The 12,795-nt window shown below is 46.9% G+C and overlaps 1 protein-coding gene and 17 non-coding genes across 18 annotated transcripts in view; all 18 read left to right on the forward strand.

Annotated features, from left to right (window-relative positions):
* Positions 1 to 12,795, forward strand: part of LOC126354119 (uncharacterized) — a 122,703-nt gene that overhangs the window by 100,532 nt on the left and 9,376 nt on the right. The window lies entirely within an intron of this gene.
* Positions 270 to 342, forward strand: Trnar-ucg (transfer RNA arginine (anticodon UCG)). The gene has a single exon. It is a non-coding gene; the product is annotated as a tRNA-Arg (tRNA).
* Trnar-ucg (transfer RNA arginine (anticodon UCG)) lies at positions 1,775 to 1,847 on the forward strand. Its single transcript has one exon. It is a non-coding gene; the product is annotated as a tRNA-Arg (tRNA).
* Trnak-cuu (transfer RNA lysine (anticodon CUU)) lies at positions 2,298 to 2,370 on the forward strand. Its single transcript has one exon. It is a non-coding gene; the product is annotated as a tRNA-Lys (tRNA).
* Trnat-agu (transfer RNA threonine (anticodon AGU)) lies at positions 2,709 to 2,780 on the forward strand. The gene has a single exon. It is a non-coding gene; the product is annotated as a tRNA-Thr (tRNA).
* Positions 3,306 to 3,378, forward strand: Trnar-ucg (transfer RNA arginine (anticodon UCG)). Its single transcript has one exon. It is a non-coding gene; the product is annotated as a tRNA-Arg (tRNA).
* Trnak-cuu (transfer RNA lysine (anticodon CUU)) lies at positions 3,829 to 3,901 on the forward strand. The gene has a single exon. It is a non-coding gene; the product is annotated as a tRNA-Lys (tRNA).
* Positions 4,240 to 4,311, forward strand: Trnat-agu (transfer RNA threonine (anticodon AGU)). The gene has a single exon. It is a non-coding gene; the product is annotated as a tRNA-Thr (tRNA).
* Trnar-ucg (transfer RNA arginine (anticodon UCG)) lies at positions 4,837 to 4,909 on the forward strand. Its single transcript has one exon. It is a non-coding gene; the product is annotated as a tRNA-Arg (tRNA).
* Trnak-cuu (transfer RNA lysine (anticodon CUU)) lies at positions 5,360 to 5,432 on the forward strand. Its single transcript has one exon. It is a non-coding gene; the product is annotated as a tRNA-Lys (tRNA).
* Positions 5,771 to 5,842, forward strand: Trnat-agu (transfer RNA threonine (anticodon AGU)). The gene has a single exon. It is a non-coding gene; the product is annotated as a tRNA-Thr (tRNA).
* Positions 6,351 to 6,423, forward strand: Trnar-ucg (transfer RNA arginine (anticodon UCG)). The gene has a single exon. It is a non-coding gene; the product is annotated as a tRNA-Arg (tRNA).
* Positions 7,879 to 7,951, forward strand: Trnar-ucg (transfer RNA arginine (anticodon UCG)). Its single transcript has one exon. It is a non-coding gene; the product is annotated as a tRNA-Arg (tRNA).
* Positions 8,813 to 8,884, forward strand: Trnat-agu (transfer RNA threonine (anticodon AGU)). The gene has a single exon. It is a non-coding gene; the product is annotated as a tRNA-Thr (tRNA).
* On the forward strand, positions 9,393 to 9,465 carry Trnar-ucg (transfer RNA arginine (anticodon UCG)). The gene has a single exon. It is a non-coding gene; the product is annotated as a tRNA-Arg (tRNA).
* Trnar-ucg (transfer RNA arginine (anticodon UCG)) lies at positions 10,921 to 10,993 on the forward strand. The gene has a single exon. It is a non-coding gene; the product is annotated as a tRNA-Arg (tRNA).
* On the forward strand, positions 11,855 to 11,926 carry Trnat-agu (transfer RNA threonine (anticodon AGU)). The gene has a single exon. It is a non-coding gene; the product is annotated as a tRNA-Thr (tRNA).
* On the forward strand, positions 12,452 to 12,524 carry Trnar-ucg (transfer RNA arginine (anticodon UCG)). Its single transcript has one exon. It is a non-coding gene; the product is annotated as a tRNA-Arg (tRNA).

Consider the following 12,795-nt stretch of genomic DNA (forward strand, 5'->3'; position numbering starts at 1 on the left):
GTCGTCGTCGTCGCCGCCGCCGCTTCTGCAGAATTAGCAAATGGCCATCGTAGCAAATGCGGCGAGGGACACCCTGCCATCGATTCCGATTGCGCAAAATGTGTGGTCTTGTTTTCCTGTCTATGTTTGGTCGGTCTCGTAAGAGGTTGAATGTAACGAATGGGTGGGAAAGAGTAAGGGGCAGCGGCTGTGTGGAACGAAAACACAATTCCTCAGGGGGTGTGAGCGTTTCGAGATGAATCGTATATAAGTTATACTTGCTCGTCAGTGACCGTGTGGCCTAATGGATAAGGCGTCGGACTTCGGATCCGAAGATTGCAGGTTCGAATCCTGTCACGGTCGTGTTTTTCCAGTTCTGAGAAACAAACATACCGTTTTAATGTAGCAATTGTGCAGTACGAAACCGTCTGAATGTTGCTGTTGACCATTTTGTGCTTGGAGATGGTCTTGAGCTTGAAACACACACAAGAAGACCGGTGTTAACTAGCGAAATGGTCGGCAGAGTGCCCTCACCGCGAGGTTTGACTGGCACTTGCACATCTAAAACAACGTCGGAAAGTAACTCGTTCGGCTTTTGAGTCACGTCAAGTATGTGTGTTAATTTTGACGCCGCTAGCTCTGCAGATTGTCATGCAATTCCTTTACCTCTCAGAAATGATTATGAAATAAAAGTGAAGTACGTGACAGGTGTCGTTAGGAAAACATTAGGCAGCATGGAGAGATTCTGTATGGGACCAACCAACCCAAACGAGTACTGTGTGATCTGCTACCCAGGAGGTACCCAACGAAGCAGCACGGCTAGCTCAGTCTGTAGAGCATGAGACTCTTAATCACAGGGTCATGCGTTCGAGCCCTTCGCTGGGCGGAACGGAATTTTTCTCCACTGCAGATGTAAATTACCGATTTTCTGATTAACGTGATGTAATGGAAATAGCAACTTTAAAATTTGCCTACGTCTCAATCAGTCGCAAGAAAACTGTATTTGAAGGTGAAGGTGATTTTGTAGACATGTGAAAGTCATGTTCTGAAGTGCAGGTGGTTTTGTTTGGAGAGAACATCGGCTACGTGTCAGATGTGTAGCCAAGCAGTAATGGGTCGCCATAGCTGCTAATATTAGTCAAAAATATGAATTGTTGTCAGCTGAAGTCTGATGATTCAGACGACCGTGCGGCGAAGTACGCAAAAGTTCCGCTAGGCCGCGCCTCTTTAGCTCAGTGGTAGAGCACTGGTGTAGTAAACCAGGAGTCGTGAGTTCCATCCTCACAGGAGGAAGACGAATTTTGGAAATCAGTTGCGCGTCATGGCCGTATAGCGAACAGTATCTGTGATGGCGAACAATTAGCGAGAGGCGTTTTATTAAGAATTACTCTCAGATGTGATTAAGGCGAATGGCGCTGATAAAGCATTTGCCAAAGCGGTACGGCATAAGGTGGGACGAGGCATTCTGAATTACATTTTATAGATGTATTTCTCACAAATCTCTGAGCCTCTCGCGGTCGTCGTCGTCGTCGTCGTCGCCGCCGCCGCTTCTGCAGAATTAGCAAAACGGCCATCGTAGCAAATGCGGCGAGGGACACCCTGCCATCGATTCCGATTGCGCAAAGTGTGTGGTCTTGTTTTCCTGTCTATGTTTGGTCGGTCTCGTAAGAGGTTGAATGTAACGAATGGGTGGGAAAGAGTAAGGGGCAGCGGCTGTGTGGAACGAAAACACAATTCCTCAGGGGGTGTGAGCGTTTCGAGATGAATCGTATATAAGTTACACTTGGTCGTCAGTGACCGTGTGGCCTAATGGATAAGGCGTCGGACTTCGGATCCGAAGATTGCAGGTTCGAATCCTGTCACGGTCGTGTTTTTCCAGTTCTGAGAAACAAACATACCGTTTCAATGTAGCAATTGTGCAGTACGAAACCGTCTGAATGTTGCTGTTGACCATTTTGTGCTTGAAGATGGTCTTGAGCTTGAAACACACACAAGAAGACCGGTGTTAACTAGCGAAATGGTCGGCAGAGTGCCCTCACCGCGAGGTTTGACTGGCACTTGCACATCTAAAACAACGTCGGAAAGTAACTCGTTCGGCTTTTGAGTCACGTCAAGTATGTGTGTTAATTTTGACGCCGCTAGCTCTGCAGATTGTCATGCAATTCCTTTACCTCTCAGAAATGATTATGAAATAAAAGTGAAGTACGTGACGGGTGTCGTTAGGAAAACATTAGGCAGCATGGAGAGATTCTGTATGGGACCAACCAACCCAAACGAGTACTGTGTGATCTGCTACCCAGGAGGTACCCAACGAGGCAGCACGGCTAGCTCAGTCGGTAGAGCATGAGACTCTTAATCACAGGGTCGTGGGTTCGAGCCCTTCGCTGGGCGGAACGGAATTTTTCTCCACTGCAGATGTAAATTACCGATTTTCTGATTAACGTGATGTAATGGAAATAGCAACTTTAAAATTTGCCTACGTCTCAATCAGTCGCAAGAAAACTGTATTTGAAGGTGAAGGTGATTTTGTAGACATGTGTGAAAGTCATGTTCTGAAGTGCAGGTGATTTTGTTTGGAGAGAACATCGGCTACGTGTCAGATGTGTATCCAAGCAGTAATGTTTCGCCATAGCTGCAAATATTAGTGAAAAATATGAAGTGTTGTCAGCTGAAGTCTGAAGATTCAGACGACCGTACGGACGAAGTACGCAAAAGTTCCGCTATGCCGCGCCTCTTTAGCTCAGTGGTAGAGCACTGGTCTAGTAAACCAGGAGTCGTGAGTTCCATCCTCACAGGAGGAAGACGAATTTTGGAAATCAGTTGCGCGTCATGGCCGTATAGCAAACAGTATCTGTGATGGCGAACAATTAGCGAGAGGCGTTTTATTAAGAATTACTCTCAGATGTGATTAAGGCGAATGGCGCTGATAAAGCATTTGCCAAAGCGGTACGGCATAAGGTGGGACGAGGCATTCTGAATTACATTTTATAGATGTATTTCTCACAAATCTCTGAGCCTCCCGCGGTCGTCGTCTTCGTCGTCGTCGTCTTCGTCGTCGTCGTCGTCGTCGCCGCCGCCGCTTCTGCTGAATTAGCAAATGGCCATCGTAGCAAATGCGGCGAGGGACACCCTGCCATCGATTCCGATTGCGCAAAGTGTGTGGTCTTGTTTTCCTGTCTATGTTTGGTCGGTCTCGTAAGAGGTAGAATGTAACGAATGGGTGGGAAAGAGTAAGGGGCAGCGGCTGTGTGGAACGAAAGCACAATTCCTCAGGGGGTGTGAGCGTTTCGAGATGAATCGTATATAAGTTATACTTGGTCGTCAGTGACCGTGTGGCCTAATGGATAAGGCGTCGGACTTCGGATCCGAAGATTGCAGGTTCGAATCCTGTCACGGTCGTGTTTTTCCAGTTCTGAGAAACAAACATACCGTTTTAATGTAGCAATTGTGCAGTACGAAACCGTCAGAATGTTGCTGTTGACCATTTTGTGCTTGAAGATGGTCTTGAGCTTGAAACACACACAAGAAGACCGGTGTTAACTAGCGAAATGGTCGGCAGAGTGCCCTCACCGCGAGGTTTGACTGGCACTTGCACATCTAAAACAACGTCGGAAAGTAACTCGTTCGGCTTTTGAGTCACGTCAAGTATGTGTGTTAATTTTGACGCCGCTAGCTCTGCAGATTGTCATGCAATTCCTTTACCTCTCAGAAATGATTATGAAATAAAAGTGAAGTACGTGACGAGTGTCGTTAGGAAAACATTAGGCAGCATGGAGAGATTCTGTATGGGACCAACCAACCCAAACGAGTACTGTGTGATCTGCTACCCAGGAGGTACCCAACGAGGCAGCACGGCTAGCTCAGTCGGTAGAGCATGAGACTCTTAATCACAGGGTCGTGGGTTCGAGCCCTTCGCTGGGCGGAACGGAATTTTTCTCCACTGCAGATGTAAATTACCGATTTTCTGATTAACGTGATGTAATGGAAATAGCAACTTTAAAATTTGCCTACGTCTCAATCAGTCGCAAGAAAACTGTATTTGAAGGTGAAGGTGATTTTGTAGACATGTGTGAAAGTCATGTTCTGAAGTGCAGGTGATTTTGTTTGGAGAGAACATCGGCTACGTGTCAGATGTGTATCCAAGCAGTAATGGGTCGCCATAGCTGCAAATATTAGTGAAAAATATGAAGTGTTGTCAGCTGAAGTCTGAAGATTCAGACGACCGTACGGACGAAGTACGCAAAAGTTCCGCTATGCCGCGCCTCTTTAGCTCAGTGGTAGAGCACTGGTCTAGTAAACCAGGAGTCGTGAGTTCCATCCTCACAGGAGGAAGACGAATTTTGGAAATCAGTTGCGCGTCATGGCCGTATAGCAAACAGTATCTGTGATGGCGAACAATTAGCGAGAGGCGTTTTATTAAGAATTACTCTCAGATGTGATTAAGGCGAATGGCGCTGATAAAGCATTTGCCAAAGCGGTACGGCATAAGGTGGGACGAGGCATTCTGAATTACATTTTATAGATGTATTTCTCACAAATCTCTGAGCCTCCCGCGGTCGTCGTCTTCGTCGTCGTCGTCTTCGTCGTCGTCGTCGTCGTCGCCGCCGCTGCTTCTGCTGAATTAGCAAATGGCCATCGTAGCAATTGCGGCGAGGGACACCCTGCCATCGATTCCGATTGCGCAAAGTGTGTGGTCTTGTTTTCCTGTCTATGTTTGGTCGGTCTCGTAAGAGGTTGAATGTAACGAATGGGTGGGAAAGAGTAAGGGGCAGCGGCTGTGTGGAACGAAAACACAATTCCTCAGGGGGTGTGAGCGTTTCGAGATGAATCGTATATAAGTTATACTTGGTCGTCAGTGACCGTGTGGCCTAATGGATAAGGCGTCGGACTTCGGATCCGAAGATTGCAGGTTCGAATCCTGTCACGGTCGTGTTTTTCCAGTTCTGAGAAACAAACATACCGTTTTAATGTAGCAATTGTGCAGTACGAAACCGTCAGAATGTTGCTGTTGACCATTTTGTGCTTGAAGATGGTCTTGAGCTTGAAACACACACAAGAAGACCGGTGTTAACTAGCGAAATGGTCGGCAGAGTGCCCTCACTGCGAGGTTTGACTGGCACTTGCACATCTAAAACAACGTCGGAAAGTAACTCGTTCGGCTTTTGAGTCACGTCAAGTATGTGTGTTAATTTTGACGCCGCTAGCTCTGCAGATTGTCATGCAATTCCTTTACCTCTCAGAAATGATTATGAAATAAAAGTGAAGTACGTGACGAGTGTCGTTAGGAAAACATTAGGCAGCATGGAGAGATTCTGTATGGGACCAACCAACCCAAACGAGTACTGTGTGATCTGCTACCCAGGAGGTACCCAACGAGGCAGCATGGCTAGCTCAGTCGGTAGAGCATGAGACTCTTAATCACAGGGTCGTGGGTTCGAGCCCTTCGCTGGGCGGAATGGAATTTTTCTCCACTGCAGATGTAAATTACCGATTTTCTGATTAACGTGATGTAATGGAAATAGCAACTTTAAAATTTGCCTACGTCTCAATCAGTCGCAAGAAAACTGTATTTGAAGGTGAAGGTGATTTTGTAGACATGTGTGAAAGTCATGTTCTGAAGTGCAGGTGATTTTGTTTGGAGAGAACATCGGCTACGTGTCAGATGTGTATCCAAGCAGTAATGGGTCGCCATAGCTGCAAATATTAGTGAAAAATATGAAGTGTTGTCAGCTGAAGTCTGAAGATTCAGACGACCGTACGGACGAAGTACGCAAAAGTTCCGCTAGGCCGCGCCTCTTTAGCTCAGTGGTAGAGCACTGGTCTAGTAAACCAGGAGTCGTGAGTTCCATCCTCACAGGAGGAAGACGAATTTTGGAAATCAGTTGCGCGTCATGGCCGTATAGCAAACAGTATCTGTGATGGCGAACAATTAGCGAGAGGCGTTTTATTAAGAATTACTCTCAGATGTGATTAAGGCGAATGGCGCTGATAAAGCATTTGCCAAAGCGGTAGGGCATAAGGTGGGACGAGGCATTCTGAATTACATTTTATAGATGTATTTCTCACAAATTTCTGAGCCTCCCGCGGTCGACGTCTTCGTCGTCGTCGTCGTCGCCGCCGCCGCTTCTGCAGAATTAGCAAAACGGCCATCGTAGCAAATGCGGCGAGGGACACCCTGCCATCGATTCCGATTGCGCAAAGTGTGTGGTCTTGTTTTCCTGTCTATGTTTGGTCGGTCTCGTAAGAGGTTGAATGTAACGAATGGGTGGGAAAGAGTAAGGGGCAGCGGCTGTGTGGAACGAAAACACAATTCCTCAGGGGGTGTGAGCGTTTCGAGATGAATCGTATATAAGTTATACTTGGTCGTCAGTGACCGTGTGGCCTAATGGATAAGGCGTCGGACTTCGGATCCGAAGATTGCAGGTTCGAATCCTATCACGGTCGTGTTTTTCCAGTTCTGAGAAACAAACATACCGTTTTAATGTAGCAATTGTGCAGTACGAAAACGTCTGAATGTTGCTGTTGACCATTTTGTGCTTGAAGATGGTCTTGAGCTTGAAACACACACAAGAAGACCGGTGTTAACTAGCGAAATGGTCGGCAGAGTGCCCTCACCGCGAGGTTTGACTGGCACTTGCACATCTAAAACAACGTCGGAAAGTAACTCGTTCGGCTTTTGAGTCACGTCAAGTATGTGTGTTAATTTTGACGCCGCTAGCTCTGCAGATTGTCATGCAATTCCTTTACCTCTCAGAAATGATTATGAAATAAAAGTGAAGTACGTGACGAGTGTCGTTAGGAAAACATTAGGCAGCATGGAGAGATTCTGTATGGGACCAACCAACCCAAACGAGTACTGTGTGATCTGCTACCCAGGAGGTACCCAACGAGGCAGCACGGCTAGCTCAGTCGGTAGAGCATGAGACTCTTAATCACAGGGTCATGGGTTCGAGCCCTTCGCTGGGCGGAACGGAATTTTTCTCCACTGCAGATGTAAATTACCGATTTTCTGATTAACGTGATGTAATGGAAATAGCAACTTTAAAATTTGCCTACGTCTCAATCAGTCGCAAGAAAACTGTATTTGAAGGTGAAGGTGATTTTGTAGACATGTGAAAGTCATGTTCTGAAGTGCAGGTGGTTTTGTTTGGAGAGAACATCGGCTACGTGTCAGATGTGTAGCCAAGCAGTAATGGGTCGCCATAGCTGCTAATATTAGTCAAAAATATGAAGTGTTGTCAGCTGAAGTCTGATGATTCAGACGACCGTGCGGCGAAGTACGCAAAAGTTCCGCTAGGCCGCGCCTCTTTAGCTCAGTCGTAGAGCACTGGTGTAGTAAACCAGGAGTCGTGAGTTCCATCCTCACAGGAGGAAGACGAATTTTGGAAATCAGTTGCGCGTCATGGCCGTATAGCAAACAGTATCTGTGATGGCGAACAATTAGCGAGAGGCGTTTTATTAAGAATTACTCTCAGATGTGATTAAGGCGAATGGCGCTGATAAAGCATTTGCCAAAGCGGTACGGCATAAGGTGGGACGAGGCATTCTGAATTACATTTTATAGATGTATTTCTCACAAATCTCTGAGCCTCCCGCGGTCGTCGTCTTCGTCGTCGTCGTCTTCGTCGTCGTCGTCGTCGTCGCCGCCGCCGCTTCTGCTGAATTAGCAAATGGCCATCGTAGCAATTGCGGCGAGGGACACCCTGCCATCGATTCCGATTGCGCAAAGTGTGTGGTCTTGTTTTCCTGTCTATGTTTGGTCGGTCTCGTAAGAGGTTGAATGTAACGAATGGGTGGGAAAGAGTAAGGGGCAGCGGCTGTGTGGAACGAAAGCACAATTCCTCAGGGGGTGTGAGCGTTTCGAGATGAATCGTATATAAGTTATACTTGGTCGTCAGTGACCGTGTGGCCTAATGGATAAGGCGTCGGACTTCGGATCCGAAGATTGCTGGTTCGAATCCTGTCACGGTCGTGTTTTTCCAGTTCTGAGAAACAAACATACCGTTTTAATGTAGCAATTGTGCAGTACGAAACCGTCAGAATGTTGCTGTTGACCATTTTGTGCTTGAAGATGGTCTTGAGCTTGTAACACACACAAGAAGACCGGTGTTAACTAGCGAAATGGTCGGCAGAGTGCCCTCACCGCGAGGTTTGACTGGCACTTGCACATCTAAAACAACGTCGGAAAGTAACTCGTTCGGCTTTTGAGTCACGTCAAGTATGTGTGTTAATTTTGACGCCGCTAGCTCTGCAGATTGTCATGCAATTCCTTTACCTCTCAGAAATGATTATGAAATAAAAGTGAAGTACGTGACGAGTGTCGTTAGGAAAACATTAGGCAGCATGGAGAGATTCTGTATGGGACCAACCAACCCAAACGAGTACTGTGTGATCTGCTACCCAGGAGGTACCCAACGAGGCAGCATGGCTAGCTCAGTCGGTAGAGCATGAGACTCTTAATCACAGGGTCGTGGGTTCGAGCCCTTCGCTGGACGGAATGGAATTTTTCTCCACTGCAGATGTAAATTACCGATTTTCTGATTAACGTGATGTAATGGAAATAGCAACTTTAAAATTTGCCTACGTCTCAATCAGTCGCAAGAAAACTGTATTTGAAGGTGAAGGTGATTTTGTAGACATGTGTGAAAGTCATGTTCTGAAGTGCAGGTGATTTTGTTTGGAGAGAACATCGGCTACGTGTCAGATGTGTATCCAAGCAGTAATGGGTCGCCATAGCTGCAAATATTAGTGAAAAATATGAAGTGTTGTCAGCTGAAGTCTGAAGATTCAGACGACCGTACGGACGAAGTACGCAAAAGTTCCGCTAGGCCGCGCCTCTTTAGCTCAGTGGTAGAGCACTGGTCTAGTAAACCAGGAGTCGTGAGTTCCATCCTCACAGGAGGAAGACGAATTTTGGAAATCAGTTGCGCGTCATGGCCGTATAGCAAACAGTATCTGTGATGGCGAACAATTAGCGAGAGGCGTTTTATTAAGAATTACTCTCAGATGTGATTAAGGCGAATGGCGCTGATAAAGCATTTGCCAAAGCGGTAGGGCATAAGGTGGGACGAGGCATTCTGAATTACATTTTATAGATGTATTTCTCACAAATTTCTGAGCCTCCCGCGGTCGACGTCTTCGTCGTCGTCGTCGTCGCCGCCGCCGCTTCTGCAGAATTAGCAAAACGGCCATCGTAGCAAATGCGGCGAGGGACACCCTGCCATCGATTCCGATTGCGCAAAGTGTGTGGTCTTGTTTTCCTGTCTATGTTTGGTCGGTCTCGTAAGAGGTTGAATGTAACGAATGGGTGGGAAAGAGTAAGGGGCAGCGGCTGTGTGGAACGAAAACACAATTCCTCAGGGGGTGTGAGCGTTTCGAGATGAATCGTATATAAGTTATACTTGGTCGTCAGTGACCGTGTGGCCTAATGGATAAGGCGTCGGACTTCGGATCCGAAGATTGCAGGTTCGAATCCTGTCACGGTCGTGTTTTTCCAGTTCTGAGAAACAAACATACCGTTTTAATGTAGCAATTGTGCAGTACGAAACCGTCTGAATGTTGCTGTTGACCATTTTGTGCTTGAAGATGGTCTTGAGCTTGAAACACACACAAGAAGACCGGTGTTAACTAGCGAAATGGTCGGCAGAGTGCCCTCACCGCGAGGTTTGACTGGCACTTGCACATCTAAAACAACGTCGGAAAGTAACTCGTTCGGCTTTTGAGTCACGTCAAGTATGTGTGTTAATTTTGACGCCGCTAGCTCTGCAGATTGTCATGCAATTCCTTTACCTCTCAGAAATGATTATGAAATAAAAGTGAAGTACGTGACGAGTGTCGTTAGGAAAACATTAGGCAGCATGGAGAGATTCTGTATGGGACCAACCAACCCAAACGAGTACTGTGTGATCTGCTACCCAGGAGGTACCCAACGAGGCAGCACGGCTAGCTCAGTCGGTAGAGCATGAGACTCTTAATCACAGGGTCATGGGTTCGAGCCCTTCGCTGGGCGGAACGGAATTTTTCTCCACTGCAGATGTAAATTACCGATTTTCTGATTAACGTGATGTAATGGAAATAGCAACTTTAAAATTTGCCTACGTCTCAATCAGTCGCAAGAAAACTGTATTTGAAGGTGAAGGTGATTTTGTAGACATGTGAAAGTCATGTTCTGAAGTGCAGGTGGTTTTGTTTGGAGAGAACATCGGGTACGTGTCAGATGTGTAGCCAAGCAGTAATGGGTCGCCATAGCTGCTAATATTAGTCAAAAATATGAAGTGTTGTCAGCTGAAGTCTGATGATTCAGACGACCGTGCGGCGAAGTACGCAAAAGTTCCGCTAGGCCGCGCCTCTTTAGCTCAGTGGTAGAGCACTGGTGTAGTAAACCAGGAGTCGTGAGTTCCATCCTCACAGGAGGAAGACGAATTTTGGAAATCAGTTGCGCGTCATGGCCGTATAGCAAACAGTATCTGTGATGGCGAACAATTAGCGAGAGGCGTTTTATTAAGAATTACTCTCAGATGTGATTAAGGCGAATGGCGCTGATAAAGCATTTGCCAAAGCGGTACGGCATAAGGTGGGACGAGGCATTCTGAATTACATTTTATAGATGTATTTCTCACAAATCTCTGAGCCTCCCGCGGTCGTCGTCTTCGTCGTCGTCGTCTTCGTCGTCGTCGTCGTCGTCGCCGCCGCCGCTTCTGCTGAATTAGCAAATGGCCATCGTAGCAATTGCGGCGAGGGACACCCTGCCATCGATTCCGATTGCGCAAAGTGTGTGGTCTTGTTTTCCTGTCTATGTTTGGTCGGTCTCGTAAGAGGTTGAATGTAACGAATGGGTGGGAAAGAGTAAGGGGCAGCGGCTGTGTGGAACGAAAGCACAATTCCTCAGGGGGTGTGAGCGTTTCGAGATGAATCGTATATAAGTTATACTTGGTCGTCAGTGACCGTGTGGCCTAATGGATAAGGCGTCGGACTTCGGATCCGAAGATTGCAGGTTCGAATCCTGTCACGGTCGTGTTTTTCCAGTTCTGAGAAACAAACATACCGTTTTAATGTAGCAATTGTGCAGTACGAAACCGTCAGAATGTTGCTGTTGACCATTTTGTGCTTGAAGATGGTCTTGAGCTTGTAACACACACAAGAAGACCGGTGTTAACTAGCGAAATGGTCGGCAGAGTGCCCTCACCGCGAGGTTTGACTGGCACTTGCACATCTAAAACAACGTCGGAAAGTAACTCGTTCGGCTTTTGAGTCACGTCAAGTATGTGTGTTAATTTTGACGCCGCTAGCTCTGCAGATTGTCATGCAATTCCTTTACCTCTCAGAAATGATTATGAAATAAAAGTGAAGTACGTGACGAGTGTCGTTAGGAAAACATTAGGCAGCATGGAGAGATTCTGTATGGGACCAACCAACCCAAACGAGTACTGTGTGATCTGCTACCCAGGAGGTACCCAACGAGGCAGCATGGCTAGCTCAGTCGGTAGAGCATGAGACTCTTAATCACAGGGTCGTGGGTTCGAGCCCTTCGCTGGACGGAATGGAATTTTTCTCCACTGCAGATGTAAATTACCGATTTTCTGATTAACGTGATGTAATGGAAATAGCAACTTTAAAATTTGCCTACGTCTCAATCAGTCGCAAGAAAACTGTATTTGAAGGTGAAGGTGATTTTGTAGACATGTGTGAAAGTCATGTTCTGAAGTGCAGGTGATTTTGTTTGGAGAGAACATCGGCTACGTGTCAGATGTGTATCCAAGCAGTAATGGGTCGCCATAGCTGCAAATATTAGTGAAAAATATGAAGTGTTGTCAGCTGAAGTCTGAAGATTCAGACGACCGTACGGACGAAGTACGCAAAAGTTCCGCTATGCCGCGCCTCTTTAGCTCAGTGGTAGAGCACTGGTCTAGTAAACCAGGAGTCGTGAGTTCCATCCTCACAGGAGGAAGACGAATTTTGGAAATCAGTTGCGCGTCATGGCCGTATAGCAAACAGTATCTGTGATGGCGAACAATTAGCGAGAGGCGTTTTATTAAGAATTACTCTCAGATGTGATTAAGGCGAATGGCGCTGATAAAGCATTTGCCAAAGCGGTACGGCATAAGGTGGGACGAGGCATTCTGAATTACATTTTATAGATGTATTTCTCACAAATCTCTGAGCCTCCCGCGGTCGTCGTCTTCGTCGTCGTCGTCTTCGTCGTCGTCGTCGTCGTCGCCGCCGCTGCTTCTGCTGAATTAGCAAATGGCCATCGTAGCAATTGCGGCGAGGGACACCCTGCCATCGATTCCGATTGCGCAAAGTGTGTGGTCTTGTTTTCCTGTCTATGTTTGGTCGGTCTCGTAAGAGGTTGAATGTAACGAATGGGTGGGAAAGAGTAAGGGGCAGCGGCTGTGTGGAACGAAAACACAATTCCTCAGGGGGTGTGAGCGTTTCGAGATGAATCGTATATAAGTTATACTTGGTCGTCAGTGACCGTGTGGCCTAATGGATAAGGCGTCGGACTTCGGATCCGAAGATTGCAGGTTCGAATCCTGTCACGGTCGTGTTTTTCCAGTTCTGAGAAACAAACATACCGTTTTAATGTAGCAATTGTGCAGTACGAAACCGTCAGAATGTTGCTGTTGACCATTTTGTGCTTGAAGATGGTCTTGAGCTTGAAACACACACAAGAAGACCGGTGTTAACTAGCGAAATGGTCGGCAGAGTGCCCTCACTGCGAGGTTTGACTGGCACTTGCACATCTAAAACAACGTCGGAAAGTAACTCGTTCGGCTTTTGAGTCACGTCAAGTATGTGTGTTAATTTTGACGCCGC

Source organism: Schistocerca gregaria, chromosome 3, assembly GCF_023897955.1.
Source record: "Schistocerca gregaria isolate iqSchGreg1 chromosome 3, iqSchGreg1.2, whole genome shotgun sequence".
Taxonomy (NCBI): Eukaryota; Metazoa; Arthropoda; class Insecta; order Orthoptera; family Acrididae; genus Schistocerca; species Schistocerca gregaria.